The following is a 21,562-nucleotide window of genomic DNA, read 5'->3' as shown; positions in this document are numbered from 1 at the left end:
TCTTCCTTGATGGATTTTCATATTTCTTCCTTGACAGATTGTATTCATTCCTTGTTTCCCTCAATCTTTTGTTCCATTTTTTTTACTAATATTTGTGCCTATGACAATTGAATTTCCAACTTGGATACTGATATCTAACATATTCTATCTTTTCATGAGTTGCGGATGGTATTTTTTGAGATTTAAGTGGTGAATTTTAACTTTTGAAGAACCCTTAGTTGTCATGTGTGTAAATAACAATGACCATCTTTTTCGTATTTATCACAAATTTTGAATCACTAAAAATATATGTCCTAGACAAAAGTTATGCCAATTGTAATTTAACTACCTTTCAAATCCCTAATTTGTAGATTACCTAAATGGACTAACTTTGTCCTAATTTATATAAAAAAATTGGGCCCTTATAAATTTGAAATTTTGATTTTAGTACCATGATATGTTTTCTTAGAAATTCCATAGGTGTGACCAAAATTTGATGTGCCAAGTGAAAGTTAAGGTAGCTTTTTCAAAACTTGCTAATTTTGGCCTCTTCCCAAGAGTGAACTTGTATAATATTCAACATGTCTAAATTTTCAAATATGATTCTGATTTTTTTTCTTTTTTTCTGAGTTACCTTAGTATGTCTTGTGAGACTCCTAAAAATTTCATAGTTTGAAACTTCTCTAGTAGAAAGTTACAACACAAATTTCAAGATCACCCATTTGAAATTGAGTTCAAAACTATTCATAAACCATAAATTCCATAGGGTATATCTAAAAAAATATAGCAAACCAAAATCTAAGATTTTTACCAGATGTACTCCAATATCTCTCCTCAACCTACTAAAAATTTCACAATCTGAAGTATCCTAGAAAAAAATTATGGAAAAAATGCCAAGATCACGTTTGACACTGGATTAACAAACCCTAAATCCCATAAGTTATACCTCTAAAACCAGATTGAACTATAATACATTTTTTTTTACCCAACATACTTAGGGATCACTTCTCAATCATCTCAATATTTCACAATATGATATATATATATATATATATATATATATATATATATATATATATATATATATATATATATATATATCTATATATATATATATATATATTTAAATAAGTATAATGAATTCCATAATGAGTCGTTTAAAATAGAAAAATGCTAGGTTCGTTTGTTTTGATATGAGATGTCATGTATTGTGAGCCTAAAAATGATAAAAAGCTAATAATAGTTCACTTTGAGGGGTGAACCTCCTTTTGTAATGAATATAATGTATAGTACAAGTTGAGATGATCCTAAGACTAAGTCTCCTTCGTATATTTATGGGAGACAAAAGGTATAATTATAATGAAAGGGTATCGGGAAAGGTTTTGGCCTACATAATAACATAACAATAGAATGTACTAATTCAATATATAGAGCTTAATGAAGGGTTTTAGGGGTTAATGTTGAAGAATCTAGGGCATCTAGGTTATAATGAGATTCCTCTGATGATGATAAAAATTTGTGAATTACTTTTACTTTTCTTGTTATTACAATCTTCTCTTATTATTATTAGTATGTGTTTTCTTACTTCATCAAACAGCTACCAAAACAAAAGGAAACAAGAACACAAGATGTTGGCTCTCTCTTAGAGAGGAAAACCCTTCTGCAAATCATTGAAGCTTCAATTGACAAATGGCAAACCCTAGACCCTTGACCAGTTGATCCTCCAAGCACAAGACACCATCTCTCTTCCTTTTGTCCTTCAATCAATGCCTTCTTTTGCTTTGCACCTTGATCTCTTTCTTTGCACTTCTTTCGGCAACTGAGGGCTCTTTTTCCGAAAACTGCAGAAACCTTAGGTCTCCTTAGAGACCTCTTCTTTGGATTCTTCCTTTCCTTCTCTACTTTGCTTGGTATGTCTTCCCTTTCCTTGATACTTAGACTAGAGAATGATACCTTCCTTGAGAGATACTTTCGAGTTGGGAGGCTGTTCCTCTTATCCTACTTTAGGTCTGATTTATTCTCACATGTGTGGTTGATTATGGGACAAGATTTCCTTTCTAGACTGATTCCTTCCTTCACTTGATATGGGATCCACTTTGCTTGATATGGAGACCTATTTGAGACCTCTTTTTGGCCCAATCGAAACTTCTTGGAGGGATGCAATGTTATGCTCTTAACCTGCAAAGTAATACCCAAACACAAAATATGCGAAGAAAAGATACCCAGAACACAGAATATGCGAAGAAAAGATACCCAGAACACAAAATAACAATGATTTTATTATTCAGAGAGAAATGTTCACAGGCCTCTTCGAGGGGGCAAACTCCAATAGAGCAGAGCTCGATTACAAAAACAAGACACGATACTCCTCGCAGGGAGTCTCTATCCTTTATATATGACTCATACATGCAATACCACGGGCCAATACCGTGGGTTTTATTAATACCATCTATCTAATACTACAACCCATTTGCAACTATCTGTGGTCCCGTCATTAATTGCGGGTTAACCACTTACAAATATTAATATGGGCTTTATTGACTCTTGACTATGACGTGATCCCATGACATAAATAAGGGGGTTAGGGTGGGACCCTAACATGCCCTCCCCCTTAAGACTAGCCTTGTCCTCAAGGCTGAAGTTGCGGAAACTGCTGAAGAATAGTGGTTGGTTCCCAAGTTGCATCTTTCGGAGAGGTGTCTTTCCATTTGACGAGGACTTCCTTAATCATGCGGCCGCGCAAGTGCTTGTCTCGTGTGTCTAGAACCTGTTCGGGTTGAAGCTTGATTGACCCTTCTTCGTCTAATTCAGGTAGACTGGTTTGAACTCGGCAATTGTTCCCAATCACTTTCTTGAGGCACGATACATGGAAAACTGGATGGATTTTTGCCGTAGGTGGCAAAGCCAACTTGTAAGCCACTGCTCCAATTCGCTGAAGTACTTGGTATGGTCTATAGAATTTTGGAGAGAGCTTTTGACAACCCTTATCTTTGAGTGATGTTTTCTTATATGGTTGCAGCCTCAAAAAGACCTGATCCCCTTCTTGAAATTGGCGCTCTGAGCGATGTTGGTCGGCCTGTTGCTTCATGCGGTTCTGAGCTTGATGAAGATTCTCGCGAAGATGGGCGAGCATGGTTGCGCGGTGTTGTAGGAGTTGATCCACTGCTTGTACTTTGGAGCATCCCTTGAGATAAGAAGTAGGGGAAGGCGGAAGTTGACCATAGACTGCTTCATAGGGAGTCATTTTGGTGGTGGCATGATAGTTGGTGTTATACCACCATTCAGCCAGAGGTAACCACTGTGCCCAAAGGTGTTGCTTTTCTGAAGTGAAACACCTAAGGTAGGTTTCTAGACATTTGTTGACGGCTTCGGTTTGACCATCTGTTTGTGGATGATATGCAGTACTGAGTTTGAGTTGAGTGCCTTGTATTCTGAAGAGTTCTTGCCAAAAATTGCTGGTGAAGATCGGGTCGCGGTCGGACACTATAGAAGTGGGCATGCCATGTAATTTGAAGATCTGATCCATGAAAGATTGAGCAACCAATGTTGGTGTAAACGGGTGGGGTAGGGCGCAGAAATGAGCATACTTCGACAGTCGGTCCACAACCACCATGATGACTGACTTGTTCCCTGACTTTGGAAGACCTGTAATGAAAACCATAGAAACCTCCATCCAAATTGATGCCGGAATGGGCAATGGTTGTAAGGTGCCTGGTGTGTTGACGGTTTCCCCTTTGTGGCGTTGACAGACATCACATTCGGCTACGAAAGTAAGGACGTCCTTTTTCATGCCTGTCCAAAAGAATGATCTTCTGGTAAGAGCATACGTCTTCTGAAAGCCCGAATGCCCTGCAATGGGAGATGAGTGCAATTCTGCCAAAATGCAACTTTTGAGGGTAGATGTTGGTGATATTACGACTCTGTCCTTGTAGCGAAGAATATCATTCTGCCATGAGTAGCCCTTGTTGGAATTAGGATCTACCTGCAATTGAGAAATGAGTTGGGAGAGCCCTGGGTGTGAAAACCATTCCCTGCGAGCCTCTTCAATCCAGTCTGGAATGGGAAGGGAAATTGCGAGCAGAGTACTTTCCTCCTCAAATTGGCGCGATAATGCATCTGCTACACTGTTGTCTTTCCCTTTCTTGTAAATGATCTCATAATCATATCCCAACATTTTGGCTAACCATTTATTTTGTTGTGGGGAGGATAGGCGTTGCTCCAAAAAATATTTAAGACTGTGATGATCTGTGCAGATTTGGAAACGTCGCCCCAATAAGTAAGGTCGCCAGGTCTCGACTGCATATAAGATGGCCATCATTTCCTTCTCGTAGGTAGATTGGCCCAAATTCCTCCCACTGAGTTGTTGGCTTGTGAAGGCCAATGGTCGCCCTTCCTGCATTAAGACCGCCCCAATACCTGTACCCGAAGCATCACATTCAATGACAAAGGATTTGGTGAAGTCAGGTAGTGCTAAGACTGGAGTGGTACACATGGCGTTTTTGAGAGCAGTAAATTCCTGTTGTGCTTCCTCGTTCCAGAAGAAGGAATTTTTCTTTAGGAGTTGAGTGAGGGGCTTCGCTATGCGGCCATAGTTGCGGACAAATTTACGATAATAGCCTGTGAGACCCAAAAATCCTCTCAAGCTCTTCAAAGTCTTAGGTTGAGGCCATTCTTGCATTGCCTGGATCTTTTTGGGGTCCACCTTGACACCTTCACGCCCCACAATGTGGCCCAAATACTCAACTTCTTCCATGCCAAATGAACACTTAGACATCTTGACAAATAATTTATGCTTGCGGAGCAGTTGCAAGAGTAGATCTACATGCTGAAGATGTGCCGCCCAAGTGCCACTATAGATGAGAATGTCATCGAAGAAGACAAGGACAAATTTTCTGAGATATGGTTTGAGGATGTGATTCATAAGACTCTGAAAAGTAGAAGGGGCATTACAGAGACCAAATGGCATGACCAGGAACTCATAATGGCCTTCATGAGTTCTGAAAGCCGTCTTGGGAATGTCGACTTCCTTCATGCGAATTTGGTGGTAGCCGGAGCGAAGATCCAACTTAGTGAAGAATTGAGCCCCATTGAGTTCGTCCAGTAAATCGTCAACCACCGGAATGGGAAATTTATCTTTGACTGTCAACTTGTTGAGGGCCCTGAAGTCGGGACACATCCGCCACTCCCCATCTTTCTTGAGGACCATGACCACTGGGGATGAATAAGGACTAATGCTGGGACGAATGACACCTGCTTCCAACAATTCCTTGATGATTTTTTCTATTTCATTCTTTTGAGTGAACGGATATCTGTATGGCCGCACATTTGGGGGTTGGGCCCCTGGAACCAAGGTGATGCTATGATCATGTTCCCCTCGCGAGGGTGGAAGCTCATGAGGCTTGTCAAAGACCGTCCGATGGTTATTTAAAATCTGCTGCATCTCAGGATGAATTGGCATAGACCTGGTTTCGACTACCTGGATGGCATTAAATTGAGCTACCACTCTATGATGGCCCTTTTTTAACAATTTTTCCATCCGATGCGAGCTGATGACAGAGGGGGCTCCCGCCTGGAGGCCACGGAGGGTATGTGTGGAGTTGTTCTGCTTAAAACTCATATATAACTCCTGGAAATCCATTGTGATTGGCCCAAGGGTGCGGAGCCATTCAGCGCCTAGGACAATGTCGCATCCCCCCATGTGTATGGAAAACATGTGGGTTTTCAACTGATAATCCCCCATTTGAAGTTTGACATTTTCACAGCGGCCTTCACATTTCATTGTGCCCCCATCTGCAATTTGGACTTGGAAGTTAGAAACTGCCCGTACAAAACAATGCGCTGCTTCGACGATTTTTTGATGGATGAAATTATGGGTACTTCCACTATCAATCAAGACTACTACTGGGCGATGTTTAAGAAAACCCCTGATTTTGAGAGTTTGAGGGGAAGAGATTCCTGCCAACGCATTGAGCGAAATAACTGGTTCGTCAGATACAATCTCCTTTTGGTTGTCTTCTTCGATCGCCTCCGGTTCCTCAAGTGGTGGATCTTCCTCAGTGGAGCTGTAGTCAGTGGCATCTATTTGAAAAAACTTGGGCTCCTTGCATTTATGACCAGGGGAATATTTTTCATCACAGTAGTAACATAGTCCTTGCTTCCTTCTTTCGGCCATTTCCTGAGGTGACACCTTTTGGACCTTAAGTGTCTGAGTCGTGTTGTGAGCTTGTGGGGGACGACCTTTAGTGGGGAAATTGGGGCGGCTGTATTGGGCTGTTATGGCACGTTCCACCTTACGGGCTACCTGGCAAGCCTCCGTCCATGTGGGAGGGTGGTGGAGTAGAACTTGAGCTTTGATGGCTTCTTTAAGACCACTGATAAAACATTCCGTGTAGAACTCATCTGAGAGATGCTGAGTGCGGAAGGCTAAGGCTTCAAAAGCGGTGATATATTCATCCACTGTACCCGTCTGTCGGAGCTTAGTGAGACGGCCCAAAAAGGAGTCTCCCTGTTCAAAGCGATCTCGAAGAGCTTTGGAAAATTGGGCCCAACTCGGAAAAGGTCCATTGCGACGTTGATGCCATTCCGCCCATTGCCATCGTTCATTGTCCAAGTACATGGTCCCCACCATAAGCTTAGTCCAATCATCTTGGAGACGATTCAATTTGAAATACTGGTCCATTTGTGCTAGCCATGCGGACGTGTGAGAACCGTCAAATTTCTGCATATCCAACTTGGGAGGTCGCTGACTGGGTGGTGAATGGGTGTGCCAGACGTGAGGAGAGTGGCTAGACTCACCCTCATGGTGTTCATGGCCATTATACGGTTCCTCGAGAGCTGGCTCCTTGCCTTTATCGAGTGCTTGCCGTACCTGGCTAGTTAGTCCGCTAATCATATTTTTGAGCTCGTTCATATCTGTTTCAAGTTTGTCTAGCCTTTCATTGGCCATTGCTTGAGCTCTAGTTTCTACCATACACCAACTTGATGAAAAATTGGGACCGCCAAATTTTTTTTTTCTAATAATTTGAATGGTACCACCGTGCTCAGCTTGTCGTCCTGATGCTGATGGGCTAGATCGCAAATAAGCGCTTCGGAAGATCTCAGACTTTTTTTTTTTTTTTTGGAAAACTCCTAACGGAGTTTTACTCCTTCTTGATCAATACTGCAGTCGCCAAATCCTCAAAATGTCAATGTCGCCAAAAGTCTTGCGAAAAGTATATCCAAGTACAGGAACCCTTCACAACTACTCCGATCTGGTGGATCTGAGAGATCTGACTGGTGGAACAACTGCTGCTGCTGATCTGATGGAGCTGCGGAACTGATGTCTGCTACTGCTGCACTTGCTGATCTGGAATAGATGATGTGTGATCCCCCGATAGAAAGGGAACTATGGTCTTGAGGAGTGTCAGGTGCTACAGATCGCAATATACATAAGGGTCTGACAGTAGTACTCGGCCCAATGTTTCAGGGCTCTAACTAAGGAGGATCGACCGTACCCTTAGCCGTACAACCCGACTACCCTATCGTACGGGCAAGTAATCTCTCCGAGTGCTGTTCTCGGTGTACTGTAGCCACAAGACGGCCGAAGGTTTATCTATGGCGAGGTTTCAAGGGAGCTAGGGGGCTTCCTATATACCCAGAGGGTACGTGGAAGACAGTCCGTGTGCGGTTTTGTCTAATGCGCTACTACTCGAAGGGGTACCCACAGGGGTTACAAGGGAGTCCAATAGACGTGACCACCTCTTGTATTTCCTGCGTGCATGCCTCCCCAAATCCGCAGGTTTATGCGCTTAACGACAGATCCCGTGGTTTAAAGACGCCGGAACACGTCTCTAGCCAAATTTTTTTTTTGCTAAAAATTGGAGATCCCACCGAGCCCTGGAAAGTGCTCTGATACCACTTGTTATGCTCTTAACCTGCAAAGTAATACCCAAACACAGAATATGCGAAGAAAAGATACCCAGAACACAGAATATGCGAAGAAAAGATACCCAGAACACAGAATAGCAATGATTTTATTATTCAGAGAGAAATGTTCACAGGCCTCTTCGAGGGGGCAACCTCCAATAGAGCAGAGCTCGATTACAAAAACAAGACACGATACTCCTCGCAGGGAGTCTCTATCCTTTATATATGACTCATACATGCAATACCACGGGCCAATACCATGGGTTTTATTAATACTATCTATCTAATACTACCGCCCATTTGCAACTAACTGTGGTCCCGTCATTAATTGCGGGTTAACCACTTACAAATATTAATATGGGCTTTATTGACTCTTGACTATGACGTGATCCCATGACATAAATAAGGGGGTTAGGGTGGGACCCTAACATGCAATTTCTGACTTGTTGCAGCAACAAAATTTCCTTCTTTTCCTTCGCACGTGTGACATAGAGGAGCCCTAGAATAGTCTAAAAAATTTAGATTTCTTTCTTCTCTTCTTCACTGCCCTAGAAGCACCTTTCTTTCTCTTTTTCATACCTCTTTCTTGCCTCTTTTCTTCACTGATTTTAAAGATCACTTGATGGTCTAATTATGAGGTCAAATGGCCCTATATATAGGAGTCTATCCCTCCTTTTAGGCCAACTTGAGCTAGTGAGCCCAACTTGAATTTTAAGTGCACCAAAATTCATTCTTTGAGCCCACTTGAAGATGAATCTTGTCTTTACTTTGGAGGATCAATTTTTACACATATCTTTGACATAATTACATAGGTTACATAATGTAACATGCCCTTAAGGGGTCTTCACTAACTACATTGATTCTTTGACTTTCCTAGAAGTGCTCAAACATGTGCTTGACCTATAAAATGGGCAAGAAACCCGTTCTTGATAATTACAAAAATAATAATTCTTTTCTTTTACAAGTACAAAGATCAAAATTACATTTATGAAGACCAACCTAGTTACACTTTCTTTAACAGTTAACATTCGCATTGTCTAGAGCTTACAATGAAATGGATTCTCAATGTAGGACACCTAATCCATTGGAGTTGATGTGGAGGAATTTCGATAGTCATATATATATATATATATATATATATATATATATATATATATATATATATATGAATAAAATGCATCACACAGATTATCCAAATTAGTCTACTATTTGGAGTGTGTGTTCAACATGGTATCAAATCATGTCAATGTTGCACCTAGGCACTTTGCCATTCTAAAGTTTTGAATTGTCTTCAAAGTTTTTGTTTTGTTTTGTTTTTTGGTTGTCTCTTTACAGTTTGAGAATGTGGCTCCTAACACTGTGTTTAGTCTATCCATATTTGTTTATATGGATCTGCATTTCTTCTTTCGTAACTTGAATGCTTGAGTGCACGCTCATTTGTAGCTTGAATGCTTGTAGTTTTACCACTTTGCATCTGTCCCTTATTTCCCCAAATTCAATTGCTTCTACACGATTTCTCTTTTGTGTGCCCTTATTTCCTCTAGGGCACATAATGGGAGATTAACATGCAATATTCTTTGTGTCCTACTTGTCTTTATTTCACAATATTGTGCAAAAAATCTCTCTTCCTCTTTCTAATCACATTCATAGCTTGTGTTGGCTCCTTCTGTGTGTGCTTTCTATTTGTCCCTCAACCCAATGACCACTAATTATCTCAAGTTCATTATCTCTTTCTCTCTTGAACTATAAACACTTTTCCCCTAGCATCCTACCTATGTCTTGAACAATGCGTCATGCATATAGTGTTGCTCCAACAATCCTTGCCTAGTGAACCCCATTGAATAAATATCATGTTTTTCCCTTTCCTCATTAGTTGATTTAGCTGAGAAATTCATGGTTTTATTGTTCTATGGCTTTGCCAAACTTCTGTAGTACCTTAGTGGTAATTTTTCATAAGCCGAATAGGAAACTCCACCACACTCTAAGTTATGTGTCCTTGGAAATCTCCCTAAATGCCTGGATGGAGGATCTATGCAGGTTTGTCTCAATTTTAGATTTTCCCTTGTCACTGGATATCATTGTTTTGATGAAGATGGTTTTTCCATGTCCAATATGAGTGTTTTACCCATCTTGTTCTTGAGCTCTATGGGGCCAAGTGTTGGGCATTTCAAACCATAACATTCCATGTTTTCGAACTTGATAACAAACACAAGCACAAACAATTGATTGACCGACCATAGCGACAACTTGTTGGTTTCCATTCAAAGCTCCAAACAAAGGTGTGATATATTTTGGTATCTCATCAATATTGGGCACTTGTTGTGAAAATAATGTGTTGTCATCGATAAAATATGGCTTTTAGGGGGAGGATATCTTGCATTACAAATTATCGGTGACACACATTTGCAAGACAATGTTATTGACTCCTTTGCCAAATTCAAGATTGATGCTTGCATGATAGATGACATCAATGTGAACCACAATGATTGCATGATGCCTCACATGTAGCTATAAAATTTATGCTTGCATAGTTGAAATCCTTTGGAAGTTACTCCTTGGAGAAGCATGAATAAGTTGGAGGATTGCAATTGTTTGAATAACTGGCTAATTTTGAAACCCACGTGGGTAAATATTATCTAACCAAAAATCTTATGGATTATGGATTGTGAATCCATCTGGAATCTAACCTTAGAGGAAGTGAGGCACTTATGAATTTGGAAATCACCCCACAAATACGTGGAACATTATCAATTATATTTTTTCTACATGTCATTGATCTGCATTGAAATTCCGAGGCTATAATCAGGATCAAAAGGTTGAATCTATAGATGAGAGAGAGTATATAGTGGTCAAGCTATTTAATTTCCACATCGTGAGCAAACTCTACTAATATTGCATTGACATTGGTTCCTAGCTCAACCAATTTGAATGTGGAAGGCCATAATGCTTCCCTTAATCACAACATGTTGGGGTTCGTGTAGCTTTGTTATAGCTTCCACTTGGATTATCAAGCTTTCTTTTGTTGAGTTTAAGTTGTTAAGAAAATGGTCAGACTTGAAGAAATATTAGAGTTACCGAATACTCCAATAATCTCCATTGTTGATGGTATAGTCAAAATCAGTAAGACCACTTTCACTGATATTCAAACTTGTTTACAAAATGCATAAGATAAGATAGAGTTTCTCTAGCTCAAATCAGAGCTCCAACATGATGAAATAAAGCAAAGGAATCAACATTATGAACTAGTTTTTGTTCAGAACAATTCATTGTTTAAGATTGATTCCCATGAGAATCCAGCACATGATCAAATTGATGATGCAAGTGTAGGAGCAAATTTAAATGAATATGAGGTTCAATTAGCACTTCCTAAGCTCATCATCAGACCTTGGGAAGAACTTATTAGAAACAAGAATGGATCATGTGATCGATGTGAAAAGGATGTGAATTTTCACATTCCAAACTACTTTAAACTAATCTTGTTTTCTAGTGTCGGGTTTCTTAAGGACAATTTATATTCACTTGCTCCTCTTCCACATCCACTTCAAATTCTGATATGCCAACATTTTGATTGAGTTGTCCATGTGAAATATTAGTGTTTTGGTCTTTACCCTTGTGAGTATTGTAGAAAAAATAATCATCATTCAATAGACGTTCTAGACACAAGACTCCTACAAGAGTGAAGATTCACCTTGGATGGATCACTTCTTGGAAATGGCATTCAACAACCAACAAGATATATCAGTCATAATTCAGAGTTCATTCTTAAGTATTAACACGTCTTGCAGTGGAGAGATCATCATCATTTCACCTTATATCTGAGAAGGGGGGAGGTTGATGCTTAACTACTAGTTTCCAAGATAAATCAAGTGAGCCTGAGCCGCAACCTACACCAAAGTGAGTATCCAGAGTCAAAGTTTCAACCAAAGACAAATTCATGTTCCATGAGCATGATTTGGTTGGTGGTCAACCTTAAACTACCACATGTAGAAGGATTTGGATTCTACTATGAATTTCAAATTTATGGTCATATTTATACCTTCATTAGGGAGCACTTCCACTTCGCAAAAGACTTTAGCCTCTGGACAAATTCATAATTGTTCTAAGAACTATTTCTAGCAAAGTTCTAGAGTTAGAGGTCAGCCTCAAACCACCATTAGTAGAATAATTCAACTTCTACTACTTCATTTGTTTTGTGGTCTTCCTTAAACCATTATTTCAAAGTGTGCATCTAGCCATTAGATATTGGCTACCATACACTTTTGTTTTTAAACTCTCTTCATGGACTCACATACACCTCTTCAGATTAAGGGGCGAATGTTGGAAAACTAATCCATTAGTGTTGGTGTAAAGGAATTCTAATGGTCATAGAAGTCCAAGAGACCTCTTGGAATGATATGAACTTAAACATGAACAAAAAAAATTATAGATATAATCATAAATGCAGTGATGCAGTGGAAAAACACTTCATTTCATTAATAGAAAAATACTGAACTATTCTTACAAGCAGAATGAAAATAAGATAGCTCGGGTGAAGGTATCTTATCTCTGAGAAGAGATGCGGCGGCTACATGCCAACTGAATTGTATTACAATGAGGCTTAATGGCCTATTTATTATTGAAAAACATGATAAAACTCTAAACAACCAAAATCCTAACCCCAGGAGATGTAACCCAAGATTTTATGGGCCGTGTTGGGGTTAGTTGGGTAGCCAACTTCCGAGGGTTGTAACTTGGTCATATTATCTCCATTTGGCACGTACGATACCTTGCTGGAAAGGTCTCTCTAAATACTATAGGTTTTGCCATAGGCCCCTGCCTATGGCTACGGGTCTGCAACAAACTTCAAAAAATGCTGTTTAGGGGGTCAAAACTGCTTCGAAAGTTCAGGACCTGAAAAACTGCTAAAAATAGTAAATGCTAAAATAAACAAGGAAACAGATGAAACTGACTAGAGGGTCTAGGTGGAATAGGCAGGTGGCAACCAATGTCCACCTGGATCATTCCTCCCCCATTAGGAAGCAATGGTCGCCATTGCGTGAAAAGCCTCCATGAGGTGAGGAAATTTCTGTTGAACCTGGTCCCTGGTGAACCACTTGCCCTAGTGAAGGAGTTGGTCTGATTTGACAACTCGACATAACTGTATCCTCTGTTGGCGAGTGTTCTTGATCTATGTGTCCATGATCTGATCAGTTGTGGCCTGTTCCATGCAATTCGAGCTGAGCTCTGTTGGTGTGAGTTGTTTTTCAATGTCGGATGTGTTCAACAATGGTGGAAAGTATGGGCGAAGACGATCTACATTGAACACTGGGTACAGACCAAGGAACGATGGAATGTTGAGCTCAAAGGCATTGTCACCGACAACCTTGGTGATGGTGTAGGCTTAGAGAGAGCTTGGACAATATTATAACGAGCCTTGGCTTCTCCATTGCGCAGAGCTAGTTTATCTCTTTGGAGGAGCAGGTGGTTGTGGTTGTAACATTCCGCTGTCAGAACTAGTGGTTGGGCATGGATGTATTGTATGACTGGAACTTACAGTTCTTAATATAATAGAGCCAACATGTTTCATCCATATGTTGTATTGTATTTAAGTTATCTTGAGTACTCTAAATGATATATGTATCTGTTTGCTTACGCATGCATGTGTAGCAATTTCTGTATATGTATATATGAATCTTTCTGAAATGTGCTGTTGGTTTAACCATCACTTTGGATTGTTAGCAAACTTGCCTTCCATGTTGTGATGCATCTTTTCTCGTGTTTTGATCCAAGTGGATGTTGGTGGCCACCCACCTAGCCCACTTGGACCCCCACAACTATCTCTTTCAGTTTTTCAGTTTCCTTAATTGTAGCACAATTTACTATTTTTGGTAGTTTTTCGGGTCGTGAGCTTCCGGAGCCGTTTTGAGGCCATAAACGACATTTTTTGGGAAAACTAGGAGCAACATGGGCCCATGGATCAATGTTTCTCACTCAAAAGTTGTAGTCCTCGAATATATATTTTTAACGAGGTATTGTACGTGTCAAATGGAGATCGTATGCCAAAGTTACGACCTCGGGAAGTTGATGTACCAATTTACCCAAAACGGGGCCCATAGTTTGGCGCTTCATTTCCTAGGGTTAGGTTTTTGGATGTTTAGGGTTTTCCATTGTTTCTCAACAATAACTAGGCCTTCGAGCCTCATTGTAACACAATTTAGAGGCATGTAGCCACCACATCTCTTCTCAAAGATAAGCTACCATCACCCTAGCTAGTTTATTTCCATTTCTGTTTGTAAGCATATTTCAATATTTTACATTAATGAAATGAAGTATTATTTCTGCTGCATCTCTCCATTTATGGTTATATCTGTAATTTGTTGCGTTCCTATTTAAATCTGGATTAGTGGTATCAAAGTGGTCTACTCTTTCTCTGTTTTTCTTTGCATGTCCCCAATGAGGTCGGGATATAAGGAGTTGGGGCTTGAACTGGTCAAACCTTTGCAAGACCAACCTCGCAAATCCCAATGACCTCCCATGGCGAATGAAAAAAAGACGAGGGGGCAGGAGATCCTATCAAAATCTTGCTCGAAGAAGCCCTTGAGCGACAAAGGAATGCAATGATGGAAAACTTTGCCCAGATCCTTCAGCAGCTACCCAGGGGTGACACATCTGCTTCCAATAGATAATCTAGAAGCACCACACCCTTTAAGGTACAAATTAAATTTGACATTCCCATATTTGAGGGCCAAATAGATGCAAACACCGTAGATAAATGGTTAAATCTGCTAGAAGGATATTTTTCTGTTCATGATTTTTCTAGTGGGGAAAGATCACTTTTGCACTTCTCAAAGTAGCCCACCACGTCAAGGACTGGTGGGAAACCCATTGCGAGTAGAAGGATGAAAGTACGGGCTCCCTATTTCCAACCGCACCCACTTGGAATTCATTCCGGGATGCCATCAAAGAGTAGTACTACCCTGTCAAGAGCTATGAGGACAAATACATAAAGTGGTCCACGCTACGGTAGGGAAGGGACCAAGACATACCAGAGTTCACCAATATTTTTCATACCCTTCGCACAAAGTTGGGTATCAAGGATTCTGAGTTGCATTTGGTATATCAAGGATTCTGAGTTGCATTTGGTACTCAAATACCGCGACTACCTACACAGGTACATCCAGGATGGCAGGATGAGATGGAGTTCCTGGACATCTCCTCACTTGGCACAACATATCGATACACTGTCAAAATCGAGCAGAAGTTTAAACAAAAGAAGCGAGACTATCCGAAGAACAAAGGATAAAGCCAAGGCGGGGTGACCCAAGACAACCTGTCGAAGCCGCAAGAAAAAAACAACACCATGAAGTCAAAGAAGGACACAGGAAAGTGGTGTGAGTTCCATAAGAGCCCCACTCATAACATAAGTGAGTGTCAGACCAAGCAGTCACTGGTGACTGAGTTGAATGCTTTAGAATCATATGCATGTTCTGACCCTAAGTCAGAATCTGACAAGGTGAATGACAAAGGGAAGCAAATCATTAATGCGGAGCCCAACGCCACTGTTGCCGCCGCCAAGGTCAAGAAGAATGAGCTTGAAGATCCAGAGGAGGGGGAGCATCTTTTCCACTCACAAATGTGGGTGAAGGGTTCGCCGCTGCAATTCATTGTTGACAGTGGGAGCCAAAATAACCTCATTTCAGCAAAGGTTGTAAAGCGGTTGGGACTACCAACCATACCACACCCACAACCGTACAACATCAGGTGGCTTCACCAAGGACGAGATCTCCGAGTCTGCCAGCAGTGCTGCCTTCCCTACAACATCAAGCCCTTCACAGATGAGGTATTGTGTGATGTTGCACTGCTTGATGTTTTTGATGTATTATTAGGCCAACCATACTTGTGGAAGCGACATGCTATGTATGAGTCAAGGCCTCGCGCTATTATTATTTCTTTGTGTAATACATTATATAGGATACTAGAGGTAGCCCCACTGACCACCGCTTCTACAGGATACAATAGAGTCATCAAACAAGAGAGTTTGTTGAGTCAATTTCAGAAGCAACATTTTTAAACAATAGTCATCATACAAGAAAAAAGTTCGTTGAGTCAATTGCAAAAACTCATGCATAATTAATGTTTTATTAATTACATTACTTCAATCAAAGTGGGCATTCAACCCAAAAATGCTAAAATGCTGATTTGGTTAATAAATATAATATTCCCGCAGGCAGCGCATCACCTACACTTGAAGATCGAGAACCACCAGCAGCCCATACGGCTGGTCTGATTGTTCACCAAAATGAAACCTCGTGAGCCTGGTTGGCTAATCAGGGTTGCATAGGTGATGAAAATGTATCGCTATAAGCCTAGTTGTAGGATCATATAATATCATGAAAACCTATAGCTGCCCAACCTATTGACTTTTTTCGATTGCTGGGCTGATCGTATGTCTCCTGTACCTCGTGCTGCTTTTATCGGTAGCGGGTTGGTGGGCTGATGGGAGTGGTTTCTTTTTGCAGATATAGTGATCTGAAAGGAAATAGACAATGACAAAGCTTCCGCATAAACCAGGTTGGTCCGAATGCACATGAACATTATGAAAAAAACTCATGTGGTTCAAAAAAGGTTTTAAAATAGACACTGAGAAACCCTCGGAAAGAACATTCATGAATTATGCTCCAATGCCAGACTTTAAATTTTTACACGACCTAGAAAGAATATATTGCACCTAGATACTCATTTAGTATGAACAATATCTGATGAAAATTACAACCTTGATAGAATGCCTCAACAAATGGAACACAAGCGAGATGTGTGCTGAACAATATCTGATGAAAATCACAATCTTGATAGAATGCCTCAACAACTGGAACATAAGTGAGGCATTTCACTGACAGGACGCTACCATTATTCACGGTATTCTTGTAAATAAAGAGTCGGTAGACACAAAGTAGTACAGTGTAATGCAAATTGTTCTTATGTTTCCATTGAACTACCTTTAGGGTGGCTCCGAACCTTGGTTACTACTTCATGTTGGATTTGATCGACAATTCCATTATATGGGGGTGGTCCAACACCCCATTTCCCATCTTACTTCCCTTCTTACTCTGAAGGCTCAATAACATGAACTCCTCCATCTCTTATTCTAAGAGAAAATTGAGAAAATTGATTCGGTTCGGATGGATGTGATGCAATGACGCAACGACTAGAGGATAGGCATTACTACTGCATAAATAACCAAACAATAAATTAAATCATAATATGCCTTGTCAAAAGGAAAATCTGAAAAATAGATGTATCAACCATGACAGAATGAAGGAGCTCATTTACCTGTTCATTCCCGATGGTAAATGAATAATATGCAGAGGGTGCAATGCGACAGTGAAGCCTCAAGTTTTCATAATCAAACACTCCAACTGCACCATCACAGAAGCTCACATAAACTAGGCCGTTGTCACATGAGTATATAGCACTTTGAAATAGGAACAGATAGGGAATCATGAGGAGTCCACTGCAATGCAACCATGTAACAAGGTCATCCAATCAGATACAGAAGGTAAGTGACATTATATAACTGTTTATGTTTGAATTCAACACCGCTTACAAGTAATTACATAGCGCAAGCGCTCTAACTTAGAAGCATCATATATAGCAAGCTGGCTCTCATGCACAACCAACAAATGAATTTGATCTTATGAAACTGTACTCTTGTATCCCCCACTCCCCACTGGTGGTGATGATCTTCCTGGCTGTACTGGTACAACTTTTGACTTACGCTTGTCCCACCATGTATGCCCCAGAGACGTAACTACCAAAAGATGTGGTTGTGAGAACATGAACATTTCTACTTGGTAAATTTATGTAAACTTTAAAGTGGACATCATGGAGATAGACTACATATAATAATAAAATAAACCGTATACTCGATTATTAGCTCCAAAAGATACCAACACATTTAAAACACGTGAAAAAGTCAGTGCTATGATTTTCTTTTGGTGGCCTTTGAGCTTTGTTTTTACCTATAAAAATTGCAGCAAGTTCAGAGCATGCCACTTAGGTCACTTTGGATAAAACGACACAATGAAGAAAAAGATAACAATTTTAAATTCAAAGATATATTCACATGCAGCGCCTCATCAACTCGAACATTGTATATTTGAATTGATGAATCCTCCATGGCAATTGCAATGACGTTATTGTGCTAAGGGTGGACAACCATAAATTTGGCTAAGTTGTCATGGCATGCAATGAATCACTAATTAGTATCCCATGAAACCAATGATTTAGATAAATTGGGAGCCTTTGAATTCGTAGTCTATAGTGAGGAACATTACACAAGAACCTAGAGTGATCCTGAAGTGAACCCCCTTACGTTCATAATTTGAAAGTTAAAGTCGAATTCGTATTCTATAGCGAGGAACATTACACAAGAACCTAGAGTGATCCTGAAGTGAACCCCGTTACGTTCATAATTTGAAAGTTAAAGGTGAGGCATTAGATAATAAACCCTAAGTAGACCAATGTATCAAAACTGAAATTATATATATCAGCGGAAACATTGAAATGAAACCAATCTTTAGGTAAAAGGCTCTCTTGCCTTAAATGTCATCATATTGAATAAGGAGACCTTGCCACCAAAAGTCGACATCACATAGGAATCATTCTCAGTAATTTATACAAGCAACAACTTCTTCTGGATTTGTATCCCCAAGTCATTATTCATAACAATGCCACTAGTTGGCTGCCTGTGGTGGATTACTTGTTGTAGACAGTGGAACAAAATATTAACTCTTAGTTACTAAATATAGCTGCAAATTATATATCCAAAATTATAACAAACAAATAAATAAATAAAACATGCTAAAATAAAAAGAAACAAACAACAAATACTAAAGAACCCCACCTTTCCGAATTAAATGAAATGATATTTTAAGTTCCACGAGACTCTATGAGACCATTAGTTCCTTGTTTTTCGCTCTTTGTAATTCAATCCTTTTCTGATTCAAATTGATGATGAGCTGACCCAAACTTCCAATAATCCCCTCGCTAAAAAGACAATGCCAAGAAACTGATGCTAACATGTTCTCATAACTTTCTCTGATGTCTTTGAATGCATCACATTCCAAAATGAAATGTTTTCCGATTCCATAGCCCCTGACATGCAAAATGTACACACCCTTTCTTCGTAAGCTTCTTTAGGCCTTTTCCACCATCCTGTTACACACTGAAGTTGATGTGAGTTGGTCCTTACTTGAGCAATAATAACCTTTTCCCTCCATGAAATGCTAGCTCCAATGAATTATTTTTGTTGTAAATCACACGTAGGGTTGAATTCCTCAGTGTAATATTTTTTCTTTCTACCTAACTCTTTTCCCCATACCTTTTTTACGAAACTTCTCCATAACAAAACCCTTTACTCCTTGCTATTTGTGGGATAGGCATTGAGGTAGATATTCCATTTTTGCATCCATGTGTAGTTTTGTTCATCCATGTTCTCTTTCTTTACTGATGCCTTCATTGAAGATAACATTAGGCCATCTACCTACTCTCATTTGTTCAATTATTTTTAGGTATCTTATGAGCCGCACCATAGCAATTGCTTCAATGGAAGTTGCTCCTGTTTCAATCAACATTATCTCATAAGGTACCGAACTTTTTTTTTCGAACTTGCTCATGATCAAGCGTTTTTGGATTTTCTCAATTTGTTTCCATTTTGAGACGGGAGTGCTGCTAGCCCACAATTCACACCCATATAGCATCACTGGACAAACTAGGAGTCCAAAAAGCACTTTAATCATTTTCCAATCCCATAACTCTGCCTCTCTACATCTGTTTTGAAGAGCATATAAATATTTCCACCCTCCTAAAATTCTCTTCTTTCTACAGTCCTCCCAAATGAGTTTGTTGTTGAAATCAATCCCAAGGTACTTGTACTCCTTTACTTCTTCAAGAATGTTGTCTTCAAAGAAGAAAGTATGTTGGCTTTGCTTCCTTTTATTAGAAAAAATCATTATTTTGGTCTTGTTAGTATTGACTTGCATATAAGTGCATTTGCAATCCATGGGCTAATTTAGAAATCAATACAATATCACCAGCATATAAAAGAAGCTTTATCACAAACTCCCCTAACCAAACACCATCTCCACCTTGCAGATTTAGCCACTCTCCCAATTTATCAATATATAGACCAAAAAGAGTGGGGGATAGAGGGCAACCTTGCTTGACTCTAATGTCACTTCTAAAGCTTTCTGAAATACCTACTGAGGTTCTAATTTTGACTTTCACTTCTTCATAAAGTCTATGGACAACGACTCTATAATGCACATGAATTTCAAGTTCTTCCATTCTACGCCACAACTTATCCCTAGGGACTGTGTCAAATGCTTTTTTGAAGTCAACAAAGCAGCAAAATACTTCTTCTTTGTCCTCCCAAACCTTTTCAACAATGGGTCTCAACGTGATTCCATGATCCATTGTAGAATTTTTCGGCCTAAAACCCGCTTATCCTCTTGCCCTCTTTTCTTTTACTTCTTCCCACTTGCTAGTTCTCTCTTCTACCATGCTGCCAAAAATCTTTGCAAACAAAGGATTGATCATAATTATTCTATAGTTGGATGGATTATTAATGTCTCCACTTTTAAAAAGGGGTATTGCTAGGCTAGTTGTCCAGTTTCTTGGGAATCCTTGCTGAATGATGTTGTTGAATCTTTTCATGATGTGCGGTGCAAGAGAGTTCATTCCCCATTTTAGATACTCTTCTTGAAGTTCAACCAAGTCCTTTGCCTTTCCTGTTTTCAGCTTCTTATTTCCATTCTCCACCTCCTGTAACGTGAAGAGCTTTGAATTTGTTTTGATCCTAGGGGGGGACTCTGCCTCAGATTCTTTCTTATAGAGTTGCCTTGCATATTCAAACCATTGATTTGCTGTAATATTATTTTCAATTTGCTTCTTCCTTGGTTGCAGTTTCTGCTAGAAAAGCTTTGGATTATTCTTGCTTAAATATATTAACTCTTCTATCCTTGTTTGCATGAACTCATCTTTTTTCCTTTTTAGTATCTGCTTATATAACTTTACATTCATCTTCTCTTTTCCTACCTTTTTCAAGGTTCTCCTTGCCATTTTGCATTCCTCATCAAACCAAGCCTTTACATGGAAGCAATTTGATTCTCATTTCCTATTTTTTTTTCTCTTTTCCACTTCTCAAGTGCACTTTGGATTATATTTGTTAACTCATGGCTACTAAAGCATTTGAAACCAGTTTTCTCCTTCTGAATTAATCTCTCTAACATTGTCTTGAAGATAGTACCATTTTCTTGTGTTAGAGGAATTTTGCCCCTTGATAGTTAGTGTCAAGAGCATTGGGTTTTCATCCTATGCTGCCTTTCTTCTAACCATGATAGCCTTATAAAATTGGGTTATGGTCTGATTTTAAGTCCCAAATATGCTCTCCAATACTAACTTCATCTATCTTTTCTATTAAGCTTGTGAACACATCACATAGTCAACGACACTTGCCCCATTGTATGTGTTGCAAGTGAAGTTCCCAGACCTTTTCCATCTATCTAGACCATTGAAAATAATTAAGTTGAAAGCCCCACACAGTGTAAGTAACTGATCTCCAAAATGATTGCTAACTTTGTCATCTTTTGAACACCTCACCCATTGGGGATTCTCCTCTTCAGTGAGCCAAATAGGATTG

The 21,562-nt window shown here is 39.6% G+C and overlaps 1 long non-coding RNA gene across 2 annotated transcripts; it reads right to left on the bottom strand.

The window, feature by feature from the left end:
• Nucleotides 1-17,001: 17,001 nt before the first annotated feature.
• Nucleotides 17,002-17,657, bottom strand: LOC149165809 (uncharacterized). Of its 2 annotated transcripts, XR_016260352.1 has the most exons (3): nucleotides 17,468-17,655; nucleotides 17,194-17,374; nucleotides 17,002-17,088 (listed from the first exon to the last, which is right to left on the bottom strand). It is a non-coding gene; the product is annotated as an uncharacterized LOC149165809 (long non-coding RNA). The 2 variants fall into 2 exon arrangements; XR_016260351.1 differs by having other exon boundaries at nucleotides 17,194-17,657.
• Nucleotides 17,658-21,562: the final 3,905 nt, after the last annotated feature.

This window comes from Pinus tabuliformis, chromosome 5_1 (genome assembly GCF_031772625.1).
Source record: "Pinus tabuliformis cultivar Carrire ecotype Pingquan chromosome 5_1, CPIR1, whole genome shotgun sequence".
Classification (NCBI taxonomy): Eukaryota; Viridiplantae; Streptophyta; class Pinopsida; order Pinales; family Pinaceae; genus Pinus; species Pinus tabuliformis.
This window is presented reverse-complemented; position numbering and strand designations above follow the sequence as displayed.